This window comes from Pseudorasbora parva, chromosome 1 (genome assembly GCF_024679245.1).
Source record: "Pseudorasbora parva isolate DD20220531a chromosome 1, ASM2467924v1, whole genome shotgun sequence".
NCBI lineage: Eukaryota > Metazoa > Chordata > Actinopteri > Cypriniformes > Gobionidae > Pseudorasbora > Pseudorasbora parva.
Window position 1 is genome coordinate 16,981,267 of NC_090172.1, and position 13,734 is coordinate 16,995,000.

The window sequence follows — 13,734 nt, forward strand, 5'->3', positions numbered from 1 at the left end:
TTGGAATGAGACGGCTCACTGTAGTAGCGTTTAGTCCACTGTCTATAATAGACTAATTTAGAGATCACTTTTTTTTTTTTTAACAGACAACTTTGATCGGTTAACGTTGACGGTCAACCATCGGTCAAACAGTCATCGGTTAACATCCCTAAAACAGAGAGAGAAAATGTAATAAGACAATTTCAGAGGTGTAAATTTGAACATGTTTATTTTAATTTCCATAAATTCCATATGGCTCGATTAATCCTGTAATATATGTATAGTACAGGACTTTTTTTTGACATTGCCAACCTGTAAATTCTTTTGAGAGCAAGTAATAAACACAAAAAAGTATTGTTTAAAGTTGCGTATTGTGCCTTTTTCCTTTACCACTATTTGTTTAATAATTTTAATGGAACCGGAATCGGAACCGGAATCGTTAGGCGGAATCGGAACCGGAACCGGAACCGAAAAATTTCTCACGATTCCCAACCCTAGTGATCGCTAACTGGGCAGGAGCATGGAACAGCTAACTCTTGTGTGTGCTACTCAGTGTTTAAAGGGGGATTTGGCAGGTGAGGGAATCCTCAAATTTTACGTAGGTGCAAATGAGAAAAATTACTCACATTGAGCCAACATATTGAATATTGTTGTATAGCAATACTTTTTGGGACAAGAGTGTCACTGTGGCACCAAGTATCACAACACTTATTTACTTGATATTTTAATGGTTTTATCTTGGTCCATCTACATCTACACTGATATGTTAAAATAATATGTGACACAAACGTATTTTCACAATGTAAATTCAAAAATAAAAATGGGAAGTATAAAAATTATTAAAACCCAAATTAAGAACATGTAGATCCCTGGGGCTATAACAAACCCAAGGACCCTCATAGTAGGTGACCTTAGTGACAATGTTTTCTAAACCACAGAAATAATTTGTATTTAAAAAAATAAATAAAACAAATCTTCAAAGCACAGAGATGCAATGACCATACTGTCTTAATATTATATTTTATATTAAGTATGCCTATATATACTGTAAATATTCCAGGCTGCAACACATTAATAGCATGCATTAACTCCAGATATGAGGTCAAAGCAAACAGGTTTTCAGAAACGGCCAACAACGTTTTAAGGTCCCAAATTTGAGATATTTTGGAGGGTTTGGGGGGCATGGTCCCCCAAGAAAATGTTGATTACTCTGATCTACATATGTGCAGTTTAAGATGTTTCAATGCTAAAAAAATAATAATAAACAGATTTCAAATCTGTTAAAAAAATCCATGTTAGTGGGCAGTAGATTATCTTGTCATACCTATACTCCCTTCTCATTTCATCACTCTTTCATTTCCATCACTCTTTCTTTTTATGTCAGTCTCCTTCTCTTGCCAGCTGAACTCTGGCTGATAGTCTTTTCATTTTCGTCTGTGTCAGCAGTGAATAAAGTTAAACAAAGGGTTAACTGATATTTAGCCTATATTTTATTAAGCATTTTCTTATACATGTTAATTCATTGAAGGATATGATTAATAAATGAATTCACAATATGTAGGTCTCCACACACATTCATTATTTTATGCTTAATCTGGTTGAAAATATTTTACATTTATTATAGCTATCGCTACACCTCTGAAAAATACTGAGGACCAGACCTCGGTGACCTCATAGCTGACTATGGCCATGATTACAGTCACGTAGGCAGCCTATAGTTTACCTCAACACTTCACTTTACATGGTCAGAGCTATTCGGTCTGGTTCAGCTAGTTTCGCCACTGAGCCTTTACTGTACTCATGATGTTGCGATTGTATTCAACTGGATAAAGCGACTGCCTGGTGCTTGTTATCACTTCAATAGAGCGGCGAAAGTGCCAAGCAAGATTGTCAGCCCTGTAGGCAAAAAGATCCAGCTGCTCTCGTGCTGCGACTGCTGGATCTATTTATTTATTCATTTATCCGAGGTGCCGGAACACAGTTCCGGACCGTTCCAGCCCACTTTAACCACTGGCACTAATGTCTTCATTATGACAGCAAATATCTTCTATTACTACATGAATAGTACACATTTCAATAAATTCAAATAATTTGAGTATATTTAGGTATATAGCAGGTCTGGTTCTCACTTTATTGATTATCGTGCAGGAATTGTAGTTTGCTAGTAAAACTGCAAATTCCTTCATCAAAGTCCGCTGCCTCCGTAATAATCTTCTAATATGTGCAGTACTAGCAAGTAAAGATCACTGCACGGCGTTAATTCTAAATCTATTAGGGATTATATTAGTGAAAGCACATTTTTTCCTTTTTGTATTCAATACAAAAAAAAATGCAGTGTAAATGGAGTATGTGTGTTCCGGACTGGAACGCTAAGGCCAGCGGGGGAGGGGGACAATCGTGCCAGTGCACAGTGCAAGGCAACCGTGCCTAGTATGAGTACGCCCTTATTTTTTTTATTTACTGAGAAATGCAATTGCAAAAATAGCTGCAAGCAGCAATTAAGGGGCCAGTCACAACAATGGTAGAATGAAGAGCTACAAATCAAGGCAGGGAGCATCAGACCAACTGCAAATTTTGTAAATCAAGTCATTTGGAGATGAATTTAAGCAAAATCATGCAAAACCCATAAATAAAATAACTTGTAATGTGACATAATTGCTTATTACTTTTGACCAATAGGTGGTGCTGACACCAAGTTGATCAGGTGTGGTCAGTTTTGGGTGACAATGACACAAAGTTTGCTTTTGACCAATCACTGTTGTAGTCATTGAATATTCACATGTACTCACATGCATGATTCATTTGTTTACTTAAAGCAGGCATTTTGTATAATTTAAGTTTTTTTTTTTACAATAAAAAGCAGTAATAAGACATTTTTTATGACGTCCCTTGCCACAGAATTATACCTGAGGTTTCTCAACAGCATGTGTCAGCATTAGTTTTGCAATGTGTAATCGTAAAAAAAAAGTTAAACAAAGTAAAAGGAAAAAAAGTTTAGATGTCGCATCAATGTGTCAATTACCCAAAAGTATTTCATATCAACTATCATTTACTCCCCAGCGAGTGAGACAGACAGAAAGAAACATACATATTTATGATGGAAGTGAATCTCCTGAAAATGTCAAATAGCAACTAGGCCAAATCACCTGTCACTAGATCCCAATATAAAAACGTGTGTGTGTGTGTGTGTGTGTGTGTGTGTGTTGCTCAAGAGAATGGCATAACAGCACAAAAAAAGTGTGTGGTGTATGAAAGTTAAACTGACCAGACACACATAGAGAAATATTCAGACTCTATGATGTTTTAATAGTTAGAACAAATTCAGCTCAAACACGAATGCTTTAATTTCCCCGCACGTCTTATTAAACACACTTAAAGAGATATAAGTCGTTTCAGCCATGACTTTCCAAAACGCTGCACATTTCAAACTCGGTGAGAGAAACATCCAAGATCTTGCTGTTTGCATACACATTTGAGCTGTTAGCAGCTCTTCCCAAAAACATTTTCTATTTGAGTTTTTATCTTTCCGCTTCAAGCTTTAAACAGACCAGCGGCCGAGCAGAGCGCCGTGGGCGTTATCCATGAGAAGAACATGCCTTATCCCGATCCACAAGCACCAGTAATCACAGCACTCGCAGGATTCCCACAATCCAAATGAATGAGTGTGCGTGCACACACACACACACACACACACACACAAGCACAGTCCCAAATCCAACTGTTCTGTAAGCCGCTGCTTTACTGATACAAAAACCATCAGAGGAGCACCGTAGAGAAAGGATAAACTACAGACAGACAGCAAGACAGATAGACAGGCAGGCACTCAAAACAACACAGCAGACTGAGTTTGACTATAAAACAGACCAGAAATTTTTTTGAAGGAAATGAGAAAAATAGTCAATAATGGGCAACTGGCATTGTTAAATAAAGTCTTTACATTAGAGTAACAAAATGAAAAGTCAGTGTGTAAGTGATTGATGATGATGATGATGATGATGATGATGATGATAAAAAGCAGTCTTTAATTATGAGTGTGTGCTGATGAAGCTGAACACAAATAACGAATTAACATTACAAAGCACACAAGACACTGGCGAGAAAAAAATTGAGATTTGAGTGAGATCAGCAAAAACATCCTTGAGAGTTCAGAATGACCACAAACTCCCTCAAATGCACACATTTGTATGTAAATTAGCACATTTCATTAGAGAATGATGGACACCACAAACACTAAAAGAAAATTCATGCATTTTTATGTGCATATGTGTACTCTAAGATGATTGTCCAAATGAGGACATCTCCCGATAGAGGTTTGTCCGATTTAGGCTATTGCACTTCTAGGGATTTTTTTTTTCTCAAACTACGGCTAAACACACAGGTACACAGTGGGACCAAGATTTTCTGCCTGATAAGACTTTTTTTTCATGAATATCATCATCATCATCAGAGACCCAGAAACCCCATGACGAACCACAGCAACACCACTGACCTGAAAGCCCAGAACACACACACACACACACACACACACACACACACACACGCACACACCAGCAGTATAGAAGCCAACCGAAGAATAAGAGATGCGAGTTTGTGCTCATCTCACACTCGCAGCGGCTGGCTTGTGTCTCACTACAGCTGTCTGACATTTTCATCACCATCATCATCATTATCAAAAGAGAAATGGAAATTCTTCAACCAACAACAAACCTTAAGCACACACTGTCTGCAAAAATGTTAGTTTGACACTATCATTAGACACTTCAGAAGAAATTGACACAAGAGTCTGAGCTCATACCACACGCTCGCAGGCAGTTTCACATACACTGGGAGTTTCTGCACACATGTCCCGATGTCATACACACACACTTATAGTGAGTGAAAGTGTCTGTACTTACTCCAAATGCTGAAGATCACAAACCACTGACTGAAACACATGAGAGAAGCAATCATCAGTACAGAGTGAAGGAGATGAGGAGGATGAAGATGCTGATAAAGATCAAGAGAAAGAAGACTCACCCAAAAGCCTTCAGAGGTGCGCTGAGGATCCGGAGGAAGGTTTTATTTCTTTCTGTCACTCCAAACAGAAACAGCTGCGATGATGAGGGTGAAGATGAAGATGAGAATGAAGAGCGTCTTATTCCACACACTGACAATCAGTTGCGATCATCCACGCGTCCGACGCCCGCGAGCATCACAGAGAAGCACTCGCACGCGGAGAGGAGATACCTGACTGTGTGTGTGTGTGTGTGTGTGTGTGCTCTAAACTGACGCGCGCGCGCGAGCGCCTGCAGTTCCGCTTCGCGCCGCCGGATGGCCGGAGAAACGCGCCACACATCCGAGATCAAGTGAGACTATTACCCTCAAGAAACAGGTTAATTTGTTCATATGGATCATGAAATGTATTATCTCTTCAGCTGCGAATATGCCTCATTTTTTTATTTGATCGGTTGGTTTTTAAATTTGGTAAATCATTCAAGTATTTGGTAATCATCCTGTGCCATCAGTTATCATTGAACGTTCTCCTAACTTGGCTAACATTCAAGGTTCCCTCAAAATTATGAACAAACGTTAGGTCAAATGTATCTGCTCTGTAATTATGTTGTCTAAAAAACTTTATAGTTCGTGGAAGTTTTTACTTTGCAAAATTATAAATTAACTGTCCCCTTAACGTTCACATTACCCAAACAAGTTTCAAAACATAAACAAAAATATGTTTTGAACATTAAGAAATAACATTTTATAATGTGATGGAAACGTTAGCACAACATTTTTGTTCAGAGGGATGGTATCTATAGTTTTCTGTAAGCCATGGTTCTCAACTAATAAATCTGATAAATAAATCTAAAATAAAAATAAATCTACATAAATCTATGAATATTTCTATGATTATTTGACTAGGTTATGAAAATGTGATTGCTGCAAGTTCTCGATCAGAACATTCAAAAAACCTGGAAAAGATTAGAAAACATCCAACTAAAAATAAATAAAATGTCCCATTAACAATGTGTCTAAATGTTTTTGTGTTAACATTTGGAGAACATTAGCCTATTAAAGACCAGATAACTTGAACAAACGTTCTACTAATGTTACTGGAAGAACATTTCACAACTTTTTGCCAGAACTTTAGCCAATGTTCAGAGAATGTTCCCTGTTAATTGGGATTACAGTGCACTCAGAAGTGTCAACACACTCTGTGATTCCACTCTGTGACGTTTCTCATTGTGTTTTCACTGACAGAGGTGAAAATTCAGCAGCGTCAAAAATAGAAAAGAATGAAAAGGCAGTTTTCACCTCACACACCTGCAGAAGAGCCTCAGCACTGAGTGTGTGTGAGTGTGTGTGAGTGTGTGTGTGTGTGTGTGTGTGTGAGAGAGACTCTTTAGGTCAGCAGGTAAAACACACGGACATGTCACTTTCTTTTAGTGTCTGAAGAGAGCAGAATAATGTCAGAGAGAGAGAGAGACATCACAGTTCTCTCTTCTAATGACGTGTGGATCTTATTGTGTTTGAATGTGAGTCAGTCGCATACAGTCTCATAAAAGCCATGACAAGTTTTTAAATGAACGAGAGTCCAGCGAGAGAAATGACAGGAAGTGAACATCTGATTTTGCTGCTGCTCAGTTGCCTTTATTTGCCGGTCTACAACTAAAGCATATGACTGCATGGGCCAGTTTAAATTTAGAAAGAGCTCAGAGAGAGAGAGAGAGAGAGAGAGAGAGAGAAAGAGCTCAGAGAGAGAGAGAGAGAGAGAGAGAGAGAGAGAGAGAGAATGGGGTGGGGTGGGGTGGGTTGGGGGTGTAAAATACAGTTACAGTGTAGTTAAGATTGGCTGTGTTCAGCAGTAGGGCAAACGGCAGCAGCTTCTAAACAAACAGCAGCTCCGTGTGGAGACAAATCGCCCGGATTGCATGTATCACAACATGCTCTGCTCTGGTCACTGCGAACAGCACTTTTTTCTCTTCTCTTTATTTTAGCCCGCTGTCTGGATACAGACCTGTAAAAACAGTCGTAAGCTATGAATGCCTCGATGCATCTTAAAATCTGGGTCACGTAAGAAGGGAAATATTCAACTGCAAGAATTTAATAAAGCACTGCTGGTTTTCTCTCTCCTCTATCATTGTCTGAGTTATTTGCTGTAAAATTGTATGATTCAAGTTTATCGAAATCTCAGCATGTTAACGAACGCACACATAAACAGCACACTCACAATAACTGCAGCCTGAAATCAGCATTTTCCATCTTGCATGCAGCACAATTTTAATATTTCAGATGTATATGTGTCACTGACTGTGGGATATCAGCTCCTTCAAACTGTTTCACCAGTTTCACTTTAAACAAGCCTAGTAACAGAATATAGGAACAGGAACAGTAATATAGGAGGACTATCACCAGTGATCAGCACAAGATAAATGCTGATTAGGAAAATGTCCGAGGCTGCAATCGAAAACGCATACCTCGCTACAAGATTGCAAGATTAAAAAAAAGGTATGTCTGAATTCACAGTACTCATAAAAGAGTAGGCAAAAAATACCCAGATGACCTACTACTTTAGGCAAAACATTTTTAGGCGTGCATACGATGAACATTTGGAAGTATGCATACTATCTGATGAGGCCCTTGGAGAGGATGATTTGTGAATGGCAGTGAAGTGATGCAACTGACGCTGGTAGGTCACATGATAAAGACAACATAACAAATACAGTCCCTGACAAAAGTCTTGTCGCTTGTGTACAAATTGACCTAAAGTGCCACTGAAATATATTTCTAATCAAGATTTTTTTTTACAAGAAATGGCTCATTTTAATCCCACCAGCTTTTGTGATAATGTTTTAGTGAAAAACTAAACTTTCAAAAAGTATTCTAATATTCACAGCTTGGTAAAGCCCATTGAGTCCATTTTTGCAAAGACATAAGTGTTGTCACCTTGTCATATGAGCTTCACCTGTGACTAATAATGGATCAATTAGGTCTCAAGTGTGTATAAAAAGAATCCCAGTACACTAGACCTTCACATCAACTGCAACTAGACCTCTGCAAACATGCCTAAGATTCACCCTGAGACTAAAGTTTTGATTATCAAGAGGCTGGAGACCAGATCCACTGCTGATGTGGCAGACACCTTCAATGTGTCTCAGTGTCAAGAACAGAGGATAAAAAAAGATTTGAAGAGACTGGAGACGTTTTTGACAAGCCCAGGTCAGGCAGACCCCGCAAGACAACTACTCGAGAGGACCGTTTGTTGGCTCGAAAATCCAGGGCCAGCCCATTTTCCACTGCAGCAGAGCTCCACGAGACCTGGTCATCTGAAGTCCTTGTGTCAACCAGAACAGTTTGTTGGATTCTGTCTCGAAATGGCCTCCATGGTCGAATCGGTGCCCAGAAGCCAGCACTAAACAAAAGACAATTGAAAAACCGTGTGGCATTTGCCAAGGCCCACAGCCTGCTAAAAGGATGGACGCAGGAAAAGTGGCAGAAGGTGGATTTTTCAGATGAATCTTCTGTTGAATTACACCACAGTCGCCGCAAATATTGCAGGAGACCTACTGGTGCCTGAATGGATCCGAGATTCACCCAGAAAACAGTGAAGTTTGGTGGCGGAAAAATAATGGTCTGGGGTTACATCCAGTATGGGGGTGTGCGAGAGATCTGCAGGGTGGAAGGCAACATCAATAGTCTAAAATACCAAGAAATCTTAGCTTCCTCTTATATTCCCAACGATAAAAGAGGCCAAATTCTGCAGCAGGACGGTGCTCCATCGCATACTTCCATCTCCACATCAAAGTTCCTCAAGGCGAAGAAGATCAAGATGCTCCAGGATTGGCCAGCCCAGTCACCAGACATGAACATCATTGAGCATATGTGGGGTAGGATGGAAGAGGACGCATGGAAGACGAAACCAAAGATTATTGATGAACTCTGGGAGGCATGCAAGACTGCTTTCTTAGCTATTCCTGATGACTTCATCAATAAATTGTATGAATCCTTGCCAAACCGCATGGATGCAGTCCTTCAAGCTCATGGAAGTCATACAAGATATTAAATTTGGATCTCACAGCACCACAACTTAATTTGCTGACATATTTTTGTATTTGCAGTAAATTTGTTCAATTTCTGTATAGGCGACAAAACTTTTGTCTTGCCAAAATTTGACCTTTCTGACTTGATTAAAAGATAAATATTTTTTCTGTGAAAATTATTTATTTCAGGCATTAAACATCATTTGGGAGGGTTTTAGCTTTTCATATGAGCTATTTCTAACACCAATGAATTGATTAAAAGTCAGGTTAATATCAGGTATTTCTAGAAAATAGATAAGTGACAAGACTTTTGTCAGGGACTGTATAGTACGTCAGGATTACTTTCATATTACACAAATTCATACTGTCACACATTCATGCAGCATTTCTCAAAGTGTGGGGCGTGCCCCACTGGTGGGGAATAGAAACATGACAAGTAGGACGTGACAAACGGGAGGAATTTGTTCAATTTTTGTGCCCATCTCTATTAACCTTTTGAGTGGTCCCACATGGGATGTTTCGATGCCCCTGAGAGTACGGTAACACTACCACATATGGGATTTAGAATGTTTAGGGACGTGAAATAACTGCCAGATTCACACTGTGTGTTTGCACTTTTACTGGTGCTGAGCCAGATGTGGACGCGCTCAGTGCTAGACATATATCATTCAGTGTTTTCAACCACATAACGTTTATTTTAGGTTTCAAACATTTAAATATACACAAGTACTAGTAAAAAGAAACATTTAGAGTTTGTAGAATACACAATGGTGTCTATGGACGCAACAATAACAATCCATTCAAATATAATTTGCCGACATGTTTTATTCATATCAGATACATAGTGTAAACTATAAAGTTTAGTCGATTTTTCTCCCAGTTCACCGGCCACTTATTTCAGGAGAAACTGATGAATTTACATGCTGTAAATCCGATTGACGTGATAAGAGTGCCGCATCCCCATAGAAACAATAAGAGGAAACGTTCTAAAATAATGGTCGCCTTAAAAACAACTCACACCGGGAGTCAGCTAAAATATTTTAACCGTACACATGAAAGGGTTAAAATGTGATGTTAGTAAAATAAAATGAATGTTGATAAAATAAATGTTAAATAAAATGACCATTTTGTTGGGGCAACTGGGGACAGGTGGGGCTTGGAACACTTCCCTACCTCTAAAGTGGGGAATGGCAGAAAAAGGGGGGGTTATGTTCGTCTGTTATAGGACAACTTAGTTTTAATAAAAAATGCATTAACAGTCTTACAGTCATAAACAGGACTCAAGCCACAGCCTGTATGGAAAAATAAATTGTTAACTTAATGATTGAAACAGCAGGTTCTCAACAGCCACCAGGACTTATCTTACTGTCTATGGGACTTATACGGTTTTATAAAAGCTATTTATTTGTTGTAAAGTGTAATAATCATCTCAGAAAAAAAATAATTCTAATGTCAGGTGCAGTTGAAGTAGTTGATTGTTTGCTTACATGTGTAGGTTTAGGGACAGTTTTATTATGCCAACATTATCTTCATAACTTCTTACGAATTAAAAAGTCTTGTCAACATTATAGCTTGGTGCATGTGAGCGCGGCACACATGCTCATTTAAGTAAAAGTAATCAAAAGTAATCCAGTCGGGTCGTGTACATGGTGAAGCATGTTGGTGTATTTACGTGCTAATTTTGCTATGAGCGGATAGCGCGTTTCATTGTCTCTCCACCATGCTAGTGGATTAGCCATAGAGTCAATTGGTTGTTCTTGGAGATAGCGGGTTAACTCCGTGTCAGTGCGCGCTCTGAGCGGTAAAGAGGCAGAGATTTCAGACCTCCGTTTATTAAGGAGATGATGATCTCCAAGATTTCTCTTCTTGGTAGGGGGTGGTGCACAGACCTCTCCCGAATCATCTCCAGCAGTAGCAGCTTCCGAAGCACCACTAACTCCACCTCCGCCTCCACCACAGTTTCCTTTTTTTTATTTTATTTTTTATCTTTGTTAAAAATATTTTAATAACACGGTTTTGGCGGTTATAGATTTCTAATGACGGTGTTTAACTAGATCCGTCGGTCTCACGGATATATACTAACCGTCACACCCCTAGTTCTATCTAGTTACTTTTAAGCCTGCCTGAGTTCATAGTTTGTTTACTTGGTAACTCATTAGTTAATGATTTTGTTCAGCTCCGTCATTTAGTCTGTATATTTAAAGTCATCGTTCTTATGCTACGTGGTAGTTCAATTTTGTTTCTCCAGCTTTACATTGGTGGATTATATTAAAGACTCCTTTGTTTTTAATCTCCTGCTCTGTGTGCTCTTTACACAACTGTACACAAGACAGAAGAATGTACCCTCATTTGATAATGTAGTTGTTTATAGCTAACATATTTGGTTTGCATATAAAGACAGTGCCTATTTAAAAAGAATACTCTTCCATTTTTGTAGTTGAGATCCAGCGATCACCAGGCGCTCAGCGCTCGTTAACCCCGCTGAGAGCAGCCTTTCCTTGGCCAGTCTTTCTGCCGTTTGCCGCTGGCTCGGATGTCTCTGTAGAGGTTAAACATGACAAATAATTTGTCTTGTGTACATCCAATGGGCGATCTTTGGTCCAATTTGTCTTTTTATACAAAGTTAAGTTTCATAACTTTATATTTTATTTAAATATGTGATGCGATCTGGGAAAACCCGTCGGGTGTCATGCTGGAATGTTTTCAGCTAGGTCAACGTATAGGTTAAAAGTCAATATTTTGTCAAAATTGGGGTTTCATTCAATTATTATTCTATAACATCTTGTCTATTATTTTTAAAAAGATCTTGGCAAAATTAACTTGTTTAGTGCAGAAAAATATCTATTTATAGCGGCAAGCTGAAATGACTGCGACTTTCTCTAATGTTTTCACATGCCTGAGCGGCTAAGGTGCAAAAAACAAAAAAATAAAACACTGCCTTAGTTTTCCCTCTTTAAAGGGATCCCCTGGTGTTGAGACTTGTATGGCTGAATATAACATAAATGATGTCTCTTACTGAAATATGTAGTAGAAAACCCATGAAAGATCTACGTGATTAAAAAAATCTATTTTATTTTTGGAGCATGGGCGGCGCCATTTTGTTTGCGTTCTAGGTTGATGACGTAGAATGGTTGCACTCGGCAATCAGCTGGCATTACCCTTAGCTATTTTTTACCACAACGCAACTCGAAAATTGTTTCAGAGTTAAACAAAACCAATGAATTGCTTTGTAATTGTACTTTAAACACACTCAAACATACATGTGCACACAAACTCACCTACACAAAGTCACAAACAGATCGGCAGGCGCGCACACACCTGACAGACTGTCTCAATTGGGCTGCTCAGTCTCCACAACAGGGGCTGAATATGAAATCGACCCCCCTATGAAGGGACGGCCATGTCCGAATCCATAGTGGACATGTTCGAGTGCACTCATTAAGTTGTACCGCAATAACAAGTGTACAGCCGATTACACACAACAGCTGTCCAACTTCACGCACTCGTCTTCAATTTTATATTTGGACCATGGGTGATGACATTTTGTTTGCGTTCTAGGTTGATGACGTAGAATGGTTGCACTTGGCAATCAGCTGGCGTTACCCATAGCTATTTTTACCACAACGCAATTCAAAAATTGTTTCAGAGTTAAACACCACAAAGACAGTTCACCCATCAAAATAAAACCCATTACATGAACAAAAAAGGTGTATCAAAGTTTCATTGCTTCCTCAATTTTCTAAAATTTTAGAAAAAATATTTAATACTAGATTAGATAAATTTGTTGATAAACATAATCTACTTAATGAAAGTCAATATGGATTCAGAAGCAAAAGATCTACATCGATGGCTATAATTGATGCAACAGAAGAAATATCAAATGCATTGGATAATAAAAAATGTACCATTGGAATATTTATTGACTTGAAAAAAGCCTTTGACACGATCAATCATGCAATATTACTTAAGAAACTTGAAAGGTATGGGATACGTGGGGTGGCTGGTAACTGGGTAAAAAGTTATTTGAGTGACAGATTGCAATATGTGCAGATGGGTGAGTCCTCATCTGATTGTCGTGTAATTTCTTGTGGTGTCCCTCAAGGGTCAGTATTGGGCCCCAAATTATTCAATTTGTACATCAATGATATATTTAATGTTTCGAAACTACTTAAGTGTGTTTTGTTTGCAGACGATACCAACATTTTCTATTGTGATGACAATTATGATAAGGTTATCAATGTGGTAAATACGGAACTAAGGAATATAAAAAAATGGATGGATAGTAATAAATTATCCTTAAACTTAGATAAAACTAAAGCTATATTATTTGGTAATTATAAGACAAGCATGGATAAGATGATTGAGATTGATGGGATACAAATTGAAAATGTTTCTGAAATAAAATTTCTAGGAGTCATAATAGACAATAAACTAACTTGGAAAACTCACATAAGACACATAAAATCTAAAGTCTCCAAAAGTCTGGCAATTATAAATAAAGCCAAACTGGTCCTTGATGAGATTACACTACGTACCTTGTACTGTTCCTTGATTCTACCATACTTAACTTACTGTGTGGAAGTATGGGGAAATAATTATACTAATTTAATACAATCACTATTTATCTTACAAAAAAGGGCTATACGTACCATACACTATTTATCTTACAAAAAAGGGCTATACGTACCATACACAAGGCTGAATACCTTGAACACACGAATCCACTTTTTCTTAAATC

The 13,734-nt window shown here is 38.3% G+C and overlaps 1 protein-coding gene across 28 annotated transcripts in view; it reads right to left on the reverse strand.

Moving 5' to 3' along the window:
- Positions 1-5,216, reverse strand: part of LOC137055698 (receptor-type tyrosine-protein phosphatase delta) — a 633,917-nt gene extending 628,701 nt beyond the window's left edge. For 15 of the 28 annotated variants that reach the window (XM_067430762.1, XM_067430433.1, XM_067430164.1 and 12 more), the window contains exons 1-2: positions 4,996-5,216; positions 4,875-4,903 (exon numbers count right to left, since the gene is read on the reverse strand). The gene's annotated coding sequence lies outside the window, so the exon portion shown is untranslated. The remainder of the gene's footprint in view (positions 1-4,874; positions 4,904-4,995) is intronic. The other 13 variants (XM_067430761.1, XM_067430760.1, XM_067430756.1 and 10 more) reach the window with 2 other exon arrangements.
- Between the last annotated feature and the right edge of the window lie 8,518 nt (positions 5,217-13,734).